The sequence below is a fragment of the Kogia breviceps genome, chromosome 3 (genome assembly GCF_026419965.1).
Source record: "Kogia breviceps isolate mKogBre1 chromosome 3, mKogBre1 haplotype 1, whole genome shotgun sequence".
Lineage (NCBI taxonomy): Eukaryota > Metazoa > Chordata > Mammalia > Artiodactyla > Physeteridae > Kogia > Kogia breviceps.
Genome location: NC_081312.1, coordinates 85,112,412 through 85,128,973, shown reverse-complemented (window position 1 = coordinate 85,128,973; position 16,562 = coordinate 85,112,412). Strand labels below are relative to the sequence as shown.

Below are 16,562 nucleotides of genomic sequence, written 5' to 3'. Positions count from 1 at the left end.
GAGTATTGATCAATTCTCTTTTGGAAAGTCCCCCAATTTCAGATTGTCTAATGCTTTTTTCATGATTGGAATGAGATTATACATTTTCAGCAAGAATACCACAGAAGTGATACTGTGTCCTTCTCAATGCAAAATATCAAGGGGTTCATGATGTAAATATGTCTTGTTACTGATGATGTTTATCTTGATCACTTGGTTAAGGTGGTTTGCTGAGTTTCATCATAATTTTTTTTTAATTAATTAATTAATTATTTTTTTGCTGCTTTGGGTCTTCGTTGCTGTGCACGGGCTTTCTCTAGTTGTGGTGTGTGGGTGCTACTCTTTGTTGCGGTGTGCGGGCTTCTCATTGTGGTGGCTTCTCTTGTTGAGAAGCACAGGCTCTAGGTGCGCGGGCTTCAGTAGCTGGGGCACGCAGCCTCAGTAGCTGTGGCTCATGGGCTCTAGAGTACAGGCTCGGTAGTTGTGGCACAAGGGCTTAGCTGCTCCGTGGCATGTGGGATCTTCCCAGACCAGGGATCAAACCCGTTTCCCCTTTGTTGGCAGGCGGATTCTTAACCACTGTGCTACCAGGGAAGTTCCTCACCATTATTAAGTTACTATCTTTCCCTTTGTGCTAAAATGTATCTTGGGTGAAACACTTTGAATCTATGTAAATCCTGTTTCTCCTCAAATTTTCACCTACTAATTTAGCATCCATCTGTGGATCTTGTCTGCAAGTTATTAATGCAGTGTTTGCCTAGTGGTGATTTTTGTTATCCCTCTTTCCTTCTCCATTTATTAATTGGAATTCTACTCTAAGAAAGAGTTGTCCCTTCTCTCCCATCCATTTAAATAACCAATTATTTGTTTGTATCAGTATGGATGCATGAATATTAAAAAGAAATACCTATGGGTCCATGGGTCATAATGCAATGTTGTCATTATTTATTTTCTTGCTTTGGCCATTAGGAGCTCTTTCAGGTTGGCTGCTGTGTTCTTGTGACATCCTTTTTTAAGCATTATTTCCTGGCACCACAATATATTTCAGGCTCATCTGGTAGTTTCCCTGCCTCAGCCTAGGAATCTGTTATTTCTCCAAGGTTTTCCTTGTTCTTTTTATTGGAAAATGGTGTTTAGAAATCAAGATCTGGGTGCTAAATATCCTCATTGCTTCTAAATACTCTCAGCAGACAGAACTAGGAAATATATGTTTATTCATTCACACATACACACCGATCTATATTTCTGTACCTATTTTACATATATTAAAACCATGAGTTTATATAGATACCTCAGATTCCAATCCAACACCACAGGCTTCATTTTAGCTTTCCCCTCTTCCTTACTTAATAACTCTTTTCTCCAACAGTGAGAAACACAGCTCATGATCTACAATATATTTGCTTAATTCTAACATGCATACTGGAGAGAAATACTTACGATGTGGATCACAGAATTTATGTACAGTTCAGTTGGTTTATTCTTAGGTATCCAGTCAAGATAGTTTCCCTCAGTACTTAGGTGAGTTCTTTTCCTCCCCACCCCCTGTAGAGTCGCTGTGTTACTCATCTGTAAAACAGTTAAGTTCATTCCTTAGTGTTTATATTCAGTTTTGGGTCCTTCCTCTACCCTGACACATAGTGGGTTTTATTTTTGTTTATTGCTTTATTATTGGAAATAAAATACATATCCTAAATTGACTGCACAGTTTCCTCAAAATTATCATTAAATGATCTGTTTTCTTTATTTTCTAATGTATTTTAAACATTACCCTAATAAAATTAAATATTGCATATTGAATGATTTTTCTTAATATTATGAAGTTTTTAAAGAAAGCCAAAGAGATTCCTTTATTTGGATAGAAAACAGAAAATGTTACAATGAACTGTAAAATAAAGTCAAGATATTTCTGGAAAACATTAAATCTCAATTTAAATCCAAATTACAAAGAAATTGTGGATTAAATTTTATGTGAGGTACTAAATCTCTGAGGCAAAGAATGTACAAAGACGTTCAATCAATAATGCAAGATCAGGGAATTCCCTGGCACTTCAGTGGTTAGGACTCCGAGCTTCCATTGTAGAAGGCCCGGGTTTGATCCCTGGTCGGGGAACTAGGATCCCACAAGCCGTGCAGCAAGGCCAAAAAAAAAGAAAAAAAGAATGCAAGACTGTATTAGAGATTAGAAAAAACTGGACTTTAATGTGAAAGTCATAGATGAAAGATGAGAGTTGTACATCAAAAGTTCTAGAACAGAACTGGGGGGGCAGGCAGAATAATAGTCTTCCCCCAAGGATGTTCACAAAACCTGTGAATATATTAGGTTACAGACAAAGGGGAATTAAGGTTGCAGGTGAGCTAAAAGTTGCTAATCAGTTGATTTTAAAATAGGGAGCTTATCCTAGATTATTTGGGTGGGCCTGTTGTAGTCACAAGGATCCTTAAAAGGGTAAGAGTTGGTCAGATATGACATGAGAAGGAACCAACCTACCATTGCTGGCTTTGAGATGGAAGAAGGGAGCTGGGAGCCAAGGAATGCAAGTAGCCTCTGGAAGCTGGAAAAGGAAACAAATTCTTCCCTTGAGCCCGCAGAAAGTAAGGCAGCCCTGCCAACACCTTGATTTTAGCCCAGTTTGAGACCCGAGTCAGACTTCTGACTTACAGAAGTGTAAGATAGTAAGTTTGTGTTAAGCCACTATATTTGTGGTAATTTGTTAGCACAGCAATAGAAAACAAATACAACAGACAACCTATACGTCTGAACTTTAAAGGACCCTACAACTTGGTCCCTCCGCAGCTGACTTTTCCCCCTTTATTCTTTTCCTTTTGATTTATGCTCCAATCAGCTGGTTGTTACTCATATATTATCGTAGTTGGTTTTAAGTGTTTATGTTTTGGGGTATGTGAAACATATGGTTCTAAGAGACAGTCCTATATAAAAATATCTGCCGCTCCTTTGTCAATCCTGCTACCTTGTTCCCATCCTCCCCGTCTTGCCACCCTTCTCATATAGGACATCATTCACCTTAACTTCTGGTTTATCCCCCCCACGACAAACGAGCAGGTATTTGTGTGTTTTATGTTCCCTTCTTCCTTTCACACAGGGTGTATATTACGCTTTTTCCTTTAAGCAAAATTAACTTTTCAAAGTCCAGCGAATTTGGCACAAGAATGCTACTTAATGACCTTAAGCAAATGCCGTTCTGCTTTCATGCTAAGGGCCAGGCTGAAATGAATTAAAACACGAGACATGAGGGAACGGAAATAGAATAGTTAACTTTCAGTAAGTTCTAATCCTTATCTGCAGTTAGGCTCTACACTAGGTACTTCTCATCACAGATGCTGGTAATTGAATTGCATTAACTTTAGTAAATGTGGGTAGTAGGGGGCGCAAACTATGGAGTTGGCACAGACAAGTCAAATTATTCCCTTTTCAGAGGCTCGTTGGGTGAGTGTTAGAATAGGGAGGCATTTCTGATACAGGTCTTTGTGTTCCCAAGTGCTTGAATCCTAAAGCCTTCACCTTGGCGCCTTGCCCAAATATGCCACAGCATCGCAGTCTTGGTCGCTGAGCCTTAAAGTGGAGCCCCAAACTACTGTTACGACAGGTTCTACAGAGCAGACACTTCCCCACAGTATACAACCCCACCCAAAGGGGCCCAAAACAGAATAAAATATCACACCCGAGCCTATACTTTCCCTTAAGTGAACTCAGCAGTGTTTGGTAGCCCCTAACAAAGTAACCACAAGCACCCCCCCATCTCCTGCCTACAGGAACGAATATTCCCAGGATCCCGGGCCGTTTCGACTGACGTTACTTCCGGGAAAAGTAACCTTTCTTTGGCGGTTGCAGAGCTGGAGAGGTCTCGCGACATTTGCTCCCGCGAGATCTGCTTGCTCACTCTAGCGATGACATCCTCCTCCTCCTCCCCGCCGCCTTTCGGCAATCTTCGGCAGTCCCAGCCCCGACCAATCTGCACTCAGATGGCATGGATCAGGATCTCCCCCCGAACCCCGGTCCGCGCGGGGCGTCAGGCTGTAGCGGCGGGGTGCGAGCTGCACGAGGTCGACCGCAGCGGCACTGCGGACGGCCACGGGCTGGCGACTAGCAGTGAGCGTGGGCGGGGCAGGGGTAAGCCCGGTGAGTAGCGGCTCGATTGTTCTGGCCTGGCTATGGCGCCTCTCCTCCCCCCCGCCATGGCTCCCCGTGTCCCTGCTCCGCTCCTCTCAGTGAGTGAAAGTGGCCGCCGCCGCCGCCGGCCCAGCGCCCGCAGCCGCCTCAGCGCCGCCGCCATCTTGGGGTCCCAGGAGCCGCCGAGGGAGCGAGCTAGGAGCGTCCACGCCCAACGCAGTCACCGTCCCACGGCCTCAGAGAGCGAACCGCGGCTCCATCGTCGGCGGGGCGACCCCCCCCCTCCGGACCCCGCCCGCACCCCGCCCCCCCTCCGCCGCCGTCGCGGCGGCGGGGCCCGGCGGCCCGAGGTGAGGCGACTAGACGTGGGCGGGCAAACGGAGGGGGGTGTTGTGTAGGTCCCGTTGCGCCCCTCTCTGTGGGCGACGACTGGGCCTCGTCTTAAAGGGGCCGTCGCCCCCGGCCCTTGGATTTGTTGGGGTTAGTAGGGAGGATGGGTGTGGACACTCCCCGAAGGCTTGGGACCTCAGGGACCTGGGCCTCGTCCTTCTCCTTTCCTACCTCTGGAGACCCAGGGTCACGCGGTGACCTCAGACAGCTGAGGAAGCCCGTGGGGCGCCCACACGTGGGGAGTGTGTTAGACCAGGTGCACGTGGGACCCGGTGGGGCGGTGTCGGGCTAACACGTGTGTGGGTTTGGGGTGGGGAGGGGCAGGGCGGGGGCTGGTTGGGCTCGAGTGGGAACCTGGTGAGGGTTGCTGTATCTGTCCTTTTAAACAAATGAGTTAAAGGGCTTGATAGTGTGTCAGTTTATAATGAGCAAGTTGGGAAATGGGTGAATGGTGCATGCTGCTTGTTGGGTGGGGGCAGCCTAACACGTGCACAGACTTAGGAGTGTGTAGGTGTCACCCCTTCTAGTCTTTTTGGCTTTTGTAGGGCGCTAGGCAAATGTCATCCAGTTTGACGTTCCTTCTTGAGCTTGCTGTTGAAAACAACTACTTCCGTAAGTGGAAGCCCCCTACAGTTTAGGAGTGGGAGATTCTAAGAAGGCACTCACTATTTTAGTTTAACAGCCAACTGGGCCGAATTCTTTGATTCAAACACTGTCTAGTTTTATGTTCGTGTACTTATTGTTAGAATGGGAGAAAAATTAGGAGGTTGACTTTGCTAACATCACAGGTAACCAGCTTACTTTTCATAATTTCCTTTCCCAAGGAAATTTTCACTGTGGTTTACAAGTGGCGGTTTTTTGTTATTTATCTTTAAAGTAATACCTTTATTGAGGTATAATTCACATACCAAAAAGCTCAGCCTTTTAAAGTGTACAGTTCCATGATTTTTAGTATACTGATAGAGTTGTACAGCTGTCACTGCTATGTAACTCATCACTCCAAAAAGAAAGCCCTCTTAGCAGTTACTCCCCACTTCCCTTTCCCCAGCCCCTAGCAACCACTAGTCTCTTTTCTGTCTTTGTAGATTTGCCTATTCTGGATCTTTCGTATAAACAGAATCATACAATATGTGTCCCTTTGTGGCTGTCTTCTTTCACTTAACCATGTGTTTAAGGCTCATCCATGTTGTAGCATGTATCAGCACTTCGTTCCTTTTTATTGCCAAATAGTATTCCAACTCTGGTTGTGTTTTATGCTTGAAATTCTCAAGCTCTTCCTATAAAACATTTAAGTTGACGTTATTATGTATGGTAAAAGTTGCATACTTACCAGATTCTAAAATGAGTTTGTATTTTTAAGGATTAAATTCCATTATTTTAGTTTACTATGTTCTTTTTCTCTACATTTTGTTTCAGAAGAATCAGAATCAGTTTTTAAAGGTCTGTGTTTTTTAATAGGAAATAACTAAAGAGCACAAATTTTAGAAAGTTTATGACTAATAAAAACGTTTTGAGTACATCAAGGTGGAAATGTGATTAAGTCTCAGCAACAGACCATAAACTATGGTGTTACAGTTTCACTTAGTGAAAGTTTGTCATAGTACTACCAAGGGAAGGTATCATAACAGCCTTTGACTGCTGTTAACTTGTGTAGACATAGGACTAGGGAAGTACTAATAGACGTCTTTTCTGCCCACAATGTTAAAACTGGCTTGGAGATTTAACATGTCAATATATAAGTTCACACAAAATACAAATGCTGGGATGCAGTGAATTTTAGAGTGGACAGAATGGGATAAGATTAATAGGAACCTTTGTGTAGGAAAATAAGTGAAGTTGATGACAAGTTTTAAAGTTGCATCTTAAGCATAAGGATTTTGATATGATAGGCTGTAGCCTGTAGAAGATAAGAGCTTATTCGTTAATACTTAACTAAACACCTTGTATGGGCACTGATCCTAATCATGAGGGCCTCTGTTCTACCTAATACCATCACCTTGGAGGTTAGGCTTTCAATACATGAGTTGGGGAGGTGGGGGGACACAAACATTTGGACCATAGCTGTACATTAAGTCAGAAATTCATTTGTACAAGCACTGGATTCACTTGCTAATCATAATACAGTAGGTTTGCTTAGGGTTGAAAAGTTGGTCACAAAGAAGTTTAATGCCTGGGCTTAATAAGTACATAAGAGAGATTTCCATGTGTGTTAGGTTAGAAGTAGGAGATCAGTAATAGCAAATGTAATTGACAAATTAGATACAAAAAAATCACTGGGACTAAATGCTATCCTTTTGCTGTGCCATGCAGCTTGTGGGATTTTAGTTCCCCAACCAGGAATTGAACCTGCACCCTTGGCAGTGAAAGCGGAGTCCTAACCACTGGAGCACCAGGGAATTCCCCATATTTTTAACAAACTAGAGGACAATGAGTAAACCGTGTGACATGCCTTTGTAAACCTTCGTTACCAAGATTGTGTGATGGTCTCTGGAGTAGCATTCTTACATTATTTATATGCCCTAAACCCCTTTGTAGTCTAAAGAAACCTGTGAACCCCTTTTCATAAAAAGAATATGACTTTTTAACTGTGTGAAATATAGTTCACATTAATAAATTTATGATATAAGAAATTTACTTTATTACTAAATAACAACTAGTGATAGTCCTGCTAATACTGCTGTGGTATGCTACCTACATTCAGAATTGAAGGAAATGTTAGTTTCAATTATAGGTTAGTGAAAATAAGGATGTAAGTTTTTTTCCATCCAAATTCTTGGACCCCAGTTTAAAGAGCCTTTGCCTTGGAGAGTCCCAGACACATAACTAAGTCATTTCATATGCAGCAAACCAGGAGTTTCCATAAGAAGTAGTAGGATTGTTGGCTCAAATTCACGTTCACATGAACAGGACTTCTTAGGGGAAGAGCAAGTGATAATTTAGCTGAAGAGAAACTTGGTAGTATAATAGAAAGAGATTGGTTTTGGACTTAAAAAGACTTGAGTTAGAGTCCCACTTAGCACTGGGTAAGTCAATGAACTTTTTTTTAAAAACAAATTTATTTATTTATTTTTGGCTGCGCTGCGTCTTTGTTGCTGCACGCCAGCTTTCTCTAGTTGTGGTGAGCAGGGCCTTCTTTTGTCGCGGAGCACGGGCTCTAGGCACGCGGGCTTCAGTAGTTGCAGCATGTGGGCTCTAGAGCACAGGCTCAGTAGTTGTGGCGCACGGGCTTAGTTGCTCCGTGGCATGTGGGATCTTCCCGGACCAGGGATTGAACCCGTGTCCCCTGCATTAGCAGGCAGGTTCTTAACCACTGTGCCACCAGGGAAGCCCTCAGTGAACTTTTTTGAGTTTCAGTTCTCCTTATCTGTAAAACGGGTACAAGAATTTTCACTTCTGAGATTAAATGACATCAACTATAAGACAGCATATTGAGGAATGTTAGTTTATTTTCATCTTTGAAGAACTTATCAAAAACTTTGACATTTAGTTTTGATTTGGAAGAGGGGAAACTTACAGTAGGAAAGAACAACATGTATGTCATATAGGGTTTTCTCAGGTTATTCATGTATAGTGTTCATGTTTTTGTAATGATACTAAAATTATTCATATTTCTTATAAATATGAACAAGCTGCCTCTGGTTTTGCATGTGACAGCTACATTTTCTGAGCAAGAAGTTAGTAGCTGGTTAGGATAAACTGTGGGTAAATCTTTCATTCCTCGTGCATGAACAGAAAAATGGCTAGTGAACATCAATGTGGTAAAAAGAATACTAGGCCAAATGGTCAGTTTATCGCTGAGATTGTTGCCTGAATATTACCAGAAAGTCCATCAAAATGTTAGACACTCCTGAGCGAGGTATGAAAAGTGAAATTTAGAAATGGACTGTATTATCTTGGTAGGAAACCACAATACATCCACTCTAAGACTATTAAATTATTGCACCGCAAGGAAGAACAAATTAAGCAGGGGGGAGGTTTCCAGTGTAAATGATGAAGGCAACGGTGATGCTTTCATATGAAGATAAAGAAATTTGACTCTGCAGTGGAGTGATGAAGACTGAGATGGACTATGATTAAATTGTATTAAATTAGGAAAAACGTGAAGAATAATCTGAAAATTAGAACTAGCTTGAAAGATGAATATTGCTTGACAGGTGTGTAATGAGTGGTGTTTTTTTTTTTTTTTTAAATAAATTTATTTATTTATTTTTATTCTTGGCTGCGTTGGGTCTTCATCGCTGCACTCCGGCTCTCTCTAGTTGCGGCGTGTGGGCTTCTCATTGCGGTGGCCTGTCTTGCTGTGGAGCACGGGCTCCAGGCATGCGGGCCCAGTAGTTGTGGCGCACGGGCTCAGCCACTCCGTGGCACACGGATCCTCCCGGACCAGGGCTCGAACCCGTGTCCCCTGCATTGGCAGGCGGATTCCCAACCACTGAGCCATCAGGGAAGTCCAAGTGGTTTGTTTATGAAACTTAATAGCACAGAAAGTGGTTAAAGCTCAAGAACAGACCAGACCCAATTTAAAGGTTTTAGAGCCAGAGACTTTTTTCCAGCCCTAGTTCATTTCAGGTCAGCAAACCATTTAATGATACTTGAACCTAATGGTTTATGAAACTCCTTATTCTCTTCATTCACTCAATAAATATTTATTGAACACATAGTGAATGCTCTTTGATCTCCCAACAGTGATTTGTTGAGCATCTGCCACACTCAAGGGACTGTGGTAGACTTTGTGAGGGGTGTACAAATGAGTTAAACCAGTTGTATGTGTATGTATGGAGAGTACAGAGTTGCTCTGCAAAGAGAAACAGAATTATGCAAACTCTAAGTGCCATAGAGAAGTATAAACCTAAATGTTTTTCTTGAAGTGCTGATAGAAATTACACTAGTACTTAGTTTTTTTGTTTTTTTTTAAATACATTGAGATATTCTCTTCATTTGTTTAAAGGCCCTAATCTGCCTTGTTAACAGAAGCATTGTAATCCAGTGGCCTTTTAGTGTAGCCAGACCCCTTCTAGATTCTAGAGCCAGATGACCTGGGTTTGAATTTTAGCTCTTCCTCTTATTAATTGTGTGGCCTCTGGAGAGCTGTTTAAGCCTCAGTTTATTCATCTGTTAATTTAAGATAATAGTAATACCTACTTCATAGAGGCCTGAAAATGCTTAGAATGGTACCTGGCACATAGTGCTCTCAACAAGTGTTAGCTATAATTATAAGTTCCATTTTGTTTTGACAGTTTGATCTAGAGTTTTAGTTTGTAAAGTATTGAAATCAGAACCTTTTTATTATGAGTAGAAAATAAATCTTTTTTTAGATAATGCAGGTAAAAATACATCAATAAAGAAAATCATTATAATGCATTAACCTTTGTGTTTATGTAATAGATAGAATGTCTTTCTATTTAAGATTATAACTCAAAGAGGTGATGTTTTACAACATTAAACTTTCTAGTTCAGGGTTTAAATATTTCTGTCCAGGTTGTCATTCTAATGTTAGTAATAGTTTGCCTTTTTTAGAATCATTCTTAGTATATACTAGCAAACCAGACTCTGCAGCAGGGCTTGCGAAAGGTTTTCTATAAAGGGTCAAATAATAAATCTTAGGCTTTGCTGGTCATGCCTTCTCTGTTGTAGCTACTCAACTCTGCCATTGTATTGCAAAAGCAGCCATAGTCAATATGTAAATGAATGAGTCAGGCTGTGTTCCAGTAAAACTCTATGGGCACTGAAATTTTATTTTATTTTAATTAAAAAAAAATTTTTTTTTTTCTTTGTGGTACGCGGGCCTCTCACTGTCGTGGCCTCTCCCGTTGCCGAGCACAGGCTCCGGACGCACAGGCTCAGCGGCCGTGGCTCACGGGCCCAGCTGCTCTGCGGCATGTGGGATCTTCCCGGACCAGGGCACGAACCCACGTCCCCTGCATCGGCAGGCGGATTCTCAACCACTGCGCCACCAGGGAAGCCCTGAAATTTTAATTTCATATAATTTTCATATGTCCTGAAATATGTTTTTTTTCCAATTATTTCTTAGCTGTCAGGATTTATAAAAATGGGCAGCAGGCTGGATTTGACATGCAGGCCATACTCTGCCAACTCTTGCTCTACAGTCTTGGCTCTGCAACCTCCCTGACTAGGTGATCTTGTGGTAGTTAATATTATTAAGCCTTTAATTCCATCTTTTAAATAGGGATAATACATAATAGTGTTTACTTTATAGAGAGAGTTGTTGGAATAAATGAGATAATCCATGTGAAGTGCTTAGCACCATCCCTGACACAAAGTAAGTGTTTAATAAATGCTATAAATTATTACCATCTAGTTGAATCCCCCTCATTTTACAGTGAGGCTCTTGGGACTCTGAAAGCATAACTTAGTCCTAAAGTCTGTTTGTGGCTTGTCAGTAGCATTAAACTTATAGCTCTTCAGCTTCTCTTTCTACCCAACCATGCTACTTCCATAGAGGATTGTAATACCATTTAATTAAATTAAAATGCTGCTTGATAAAACTATTCTGTTGGATATAGTAGTGGTGGATGGATGACATTATGCATTTGCTAAACTCATAGGGCTTTATAGCACAGAGTAAACTTTAATGTGTCCAAATTAAGCGAAAATCATTTAGGAGATTGAAGGATTCCAGGAAGGAATGCAGATTGTGACAAGAGAATCTAATGATATTACAGATGTATGAAACAACCTTACTAAAATGGGGAGGAAGGGAGTCCTGACCTGAGTAACCTTGGAAATGAGTGGAATCTAAGATAAGGAACTGCACATGAGCACTGCAGTCTAATTCATAAAATTGTGTTCTATGGGATTGCCACTTAATTCTGATACTGAAATACATATATACCACAATTGAACAATTAAGTAAATGGATGGCTGGAGACAGGCTTCTCACTGTTAGAGTGAGAATTTACAGATAAGCAAGGGGAGGAGGCTACAGTGTTCCTTGTGGTGATGGATTAGAGTTGGAGACATCAGTATGAAACCGTGTTTAGCTTAATACAGACACAGATGGTTGCATATTGAAACATTTATAGACATGTACATACATAGGTTTATATACACACAGGTATATTTCTGTGCTCTGTCAGCTGAGAAGGTTAAAAGAAATCAGGAGCATACCTAGTACCCAAATCTTGTTCTCTAATACCCTTATCCATTGAAAGGAACTAGAGCTCCTTGGAGAAATAGCTAATTGTAGGTTTGGGACAAGAAATATACAAGATGAGCCCAGAGCATCTTGTTGTGCCAGAAGGTAAGGAAGTGCTTCAGCTACTTCTACCACCACCAGAACTCCACACTGATGAGGATATGTCAGAGGAGCACAGGGGCCAACTGAAAGAGCTCCCAGTGGCCCAAACTGGAACGATTTGAGCAGCAAAATAAACAAAGCATCATTGAATTATAACCCATAAAATAAAATCGATATTTATGAATCTATGTTGGTCTAAATAAATGATTGAATAAATGAATGTACTGCTTGGAATATACTTCATTAGCATGGCTTTTTATGCCCTGGGAGCCTCTGGCTTGTGGGAGGTCCTTCAGATTAAATATTGGAGTAGTTAAGTATGTGGGACTTTGGAGTCAGACTTCTTGGATTCTGATCCTGGCTCTGTCACTTTTGGCTGTGTGACCTTTGGGGGGACCTTAAGCTTAACTTTTTTTGTCTGTAAAATAGGGGTTATAGTAGTATCTGTGTCATAAAATGATAAAATTTGTGAACGCATATATGAAGTGTATATGCAAATAAAATATTCTGGCATGTGGCTCGCAATAGAAAGTGTGTACATAGTCTCCTTATTACAGTTGCATTTGATACAACAAAATCAGAAATTTGGATTCCCAGTTGGAATACTTTGTGATGAAGTCCCCCCACCCCCAGGCTTCTTGAATAGTGGAAAAAGTGTTTATTGAATGCCTAGTTTGATGTAAACATACCTGCCTTGTTCAAATTAACTGTGTATATTATATAGTGAAGACCATGAGAGTAATTATATTTCGTGTTAATAAGATCATCACATGTCTAAGTGACCGAAATATCTGACAATTGAAAAGCAAGATCTATTTAGTGTACAATTCACCTCATGCTTATTTACAGGTGGTTCGTCCCCAGGATGAATTACCTGAACTTTGATTTCTCATACTTCCTATGGAGAACACAGTTTTAGACAGCTTCTCTGTAACCACCCACACTAGATAGTGTCTTCACTCCAAAAATGAAAACTGACTTTTAGTATAGGAAAACTAAATAGAAAAGTGAATTTTGTAATATTGGCTGTTTATGAATGTCTCTTAGTTTTTATTCTCAATAATAAACGCTCACCATCACTTTTGTAATAGTGGACAGTTAACTATATGGAACTGGTAACTAAATGAGCTCAGCTCTTTGTGTGAATCTGTATTTTCACAAATATCTATCAAGTAAGCTAATGTTAACTTCACTGAGGAATGAACTGATTTGCTCAAGATTTTTGGGCTGTGGATTCAGTCCTTTAGTTACTCTTTTATAGGAGCATATTTTTCTCAGCTATCTCATTCCCTGAAAAAGGTAAGTGTTTTCATGGGTTTAGCTGTACAAGTTGTTGAAGTCATTGATTCTTCAGTAAGAGGGATCTTTAGCAGAGTTTTCAAATTTTTAATTTGATAAATTGTTATTAATTCAGATTGGGTGCTATTCACCAGAAGAGTTATGAAATATACTAGGGACCTCTAACATAGCCTAACTTAAAACAAGTTTAAAAAAATTTATCATGTGAAAGGTCCACTGGCTACCTCAGGAAACATTTCCTTTCTTTTATATTTTTTGATTTAATAGTATTTACACCCTAGATGCTTAATTAATGGAGATTAAACTTGTTTGACCAAATGCTGTGTCTGTGGTATATACTACAGAACTCCCGAGAGGCAGTTGTGCTAGTAAGCTATTTCTATTATTATTCTGATAAAAAGTAATTTGTTCTCCATCTTGGTGAAGATACTCTTCTAGGAAGTTGAAATTGTTCTTACCTACAGAAAGCAAATGCGCTGTAATTGATATTTTGTTATTGTCATCCTTGGACACATATTTCATTTGGTATGTATTCTGATTTCAGTGAGGAAAGAAAAGTAGGGAAGGGAAAATGTGGATAAGCACTTTTTTCTTTCTCACAATGTACCTATGAGGTAAGCCAAAATATCTTCTCTTTGCCATTTTAGAACTCACTGAAAGGGCCATCCTTTTTTAGCCAGGAGTTCTTCATTCCATTTAAAATGCAGGTGTAGTGACTTCCCTGGCAGTCCAGTGGTTAGGACTCTGTTTCACTGCTGTGGCCCGAGTTCAATCCCTGGTTGGGGAACTCAGATCCTGCAAGCCATGCAGTGCGGCCAAAAAAAAGCAGGTGTAATTTTTGTCTCTGAAAACTTTGTGCTTGGGCTTCCTTGGTGGCACAGTGGTTAAGAATCCACCTGCCAATGCAGGGGACACGGGTTCGAGGCCTGGTCCAGGAAGATCTCACATGCCACAAAGCAACTAAGCCCATGCGCCACAACTACTGAGCCTGCGCTCTAGAGCCCGCGAGCCACAACTACTGAGCCCACGTGCCACAACTACTGAAGCCCGCGCACCTAGAACCCGTGCTCCGCGACAAGAGAGGCCACCGCAGTGAGAAGCCCGCGCACCTCAATGAAGAGTAGCCCCCACTCGCCGCAACTAGAGAAACTCCACGCACAGCAGTGAAGACCCAACATGGCCAAAAATAAATAAATTTTAAAAAAAGAAAAAAAAAAACTTTGTGCTTTGGGGAACTCTGGGCTTATTAAATTGTTCCTATGCTCTTACAGTAAGGAACCGTTCCTTTGGTTGAGGAGGTGGTTTCTGGCCTCCAACTTGAGGGCTCTATCAGCCTATGCTCTTTGAAGGCAAGATTTTCCCTCCAGCTGTTTAGTTCAGTTCTGGTACATAGTAGCTTCTTTAGCTTCTTAGTGAGTATCGATGGTTTGAATGGAAAGTTTAGGTTCAGCTAGAATATTTAAAGAGTGCTTAATTATTTATTTACCTCTTGCCACATGTAGGATGACCAAAAATTTATTGTTCTAACAGTAATGTGTTCAAACAAAACGTGGATACTTTTGGAAGTGAGAAGAGAGAGACTATTAGTAATTATGTTTCAGACAACAGGCATAAACTTGAACTGTCTTGGGCAAACCAACTAGGAGGTAGGGTCACCCTAGTCTTTTTGTTGTTTTATCATAGCAGAGTCTGTGGTAAAGAATTGGGTGGTGAAGAATTGGGCTTTTGAGTCACTGATAATACATCCGAGTTCTAATTCTAGCCTGGGCAAGTTAATTAACCTAACTGAAATGAGAATATGGTTTAAATTACTGTGAGGATTAAATGAGCTAGTATTATTAAAGCACCTAGGACAGAAAACTCATACTAGTGTGCTCTTATTCAGTGTTAAGTCCCTTGTCCTCTCCTCTCATCATGCCATAATGAGACTTTTTACTTTCACCTGAGACTGGCTTTGAAAGCTTTTTTTTTTTTTTTTTTTTTTGCGGTATGCGGGCCTCTCACTGTTGCGGCCTCTCCCGTTGCGGAGCACAGGCTCCGGACGTGCAGGCTCAGCGGCCATGGCTCACGGGCCCAGCCGCTCCACGGCATGCGGGATCCTCCCGGACCCGGGCATGAACTCGTGTCCCCTGCATCGGCAGGCGGACTCTCAACCACTGCGCCACCAGGGAAGCCCTGAAAGCTTTTTTTATGGTTAAGATAATGTGAAGCGTTTCATTGAATGCAGAAATGTTTTTTGGCTGAGCCATTGAGCTTATTTTTTGTTAAAGTTGTATAATTATGGTGGGCAGGAAATAATAGATCCTAGTTACTCTTACTCTTTCTCAAAACATTCATGAAAAACTTTTTCCCCGATTGTTTTTTGTAGAATTGCTAAAAGATATTTAATAGTTTATAAAATATAAACTATATATAATATTTAATAGCAATAGAAAGAAGTCATTAGTAACCTTTATTTCAGCTAAATGGAATGATACAAGTAAGTTTTTTTGGTTAGAAAAAAATGATTTAAATGATAATTTTATTAAGTTTCTTGTCAATATTTATACCGTACAGAATTACGTATTTTCTTTTGGAATTTGAATTATTTTTCCCTCTGTATTTTTTATATTTTGCTAGTTTAATCCATTTTAATTACTTTTTATTTTAAAATTTTATTTCTTTATTTATTTTTGACTGCGTTGGGTCTTCATTGCTCTGCGCGGCTTTCTCTAGTGTGGCGAGCAGGGGCTACTCTTCACTGCAGTGCACGAGCTTCTCATTGCAGTGGCTTCTCCTGTCGTGGAGCATGGGCTCTAGGCACGCGGGCTTCAGTAGTTGTGGCACGCAGGCTCTAGAGCGCAGGCTCGGTAGTTGTGGCGCATGGGCTTAGTTGCTCCGCGGCATGTGGGATCTTCCTGGACCAGGGCTCAAACCCGTGTCCTCTGTGTTGGCAGGTGGATTCTTAACCACTGCGCCACCAGGGAAGCCCTATTTTATTTTACTTTTTTTTTTTTTTTTTTGTGGTACACAGGCCTCTCACTGCTGTGGCCTCTCCCGCTGTGGAGCACAGGCTCCGGATGCGCAGGCCCAGCAGCCACAGCCCACGGGTCCAGCTGCTCCGTGGCATGTGGGATCCTTCTGGACCGGGGCACGAACCTGTGTCCCCTGCATCGGCAGGCAGACTCTGAACCACTGCGCCACCAGGGAAGCCCTATTTTACTTTTTAAAAGTATTTATTTATTTATTTGGTTGCACTGGGTCTTAGTTGCAGCAGGCAGGCTCCTTAGTTGTGGCTCACGGGCTCCTTAGTTGTGGCATGAGACCTCTTAGTTGCGGCATGCATGTGGGATCTAGTTCCCTGACCAGAGATTGAACCCGGGCCCCCTGCATTGGGAGCATGGAGTCCCAACTGCTGTGCCACTAGGGAAGTCCCCATATAAATTTTAGACGGAGCTTGTTAGTTTCTTCAAAAACCCTTTTGGGAGTTGATTGAGAAATCTATAGGTGAATTAGGGGAGAATG

The 16,562-nt window shown here is 41.4% G+C and overlaps 1 protein-coding gene across 3 annotated transcripts in view; it reads left to right on the top strand.

Moving 5' to 3' along the window:
• Positions 1-3,948: 3,948 nt before the first annotated feature.
• INO80 (INO80 complex ATPase subunit) overlaps positions 3,949-16,562 on the top strand; it is a 132,234-nt gene continuing 119,620 nt past the window's right edge. For 2 of the 3 annotated variants that reach the window (XM_059057995.2, XM_059057994.2), the window contains exon 1: positions 3,949-4,461. The gene's annotated coding sequence lies outside the window, so the exon portion shown is untranslated. The remainder of the gene's footprint in view (positions 4,462-16,562) is intronic. The other variant, XM_059057993.2, reaches the window with a different exon arrangement.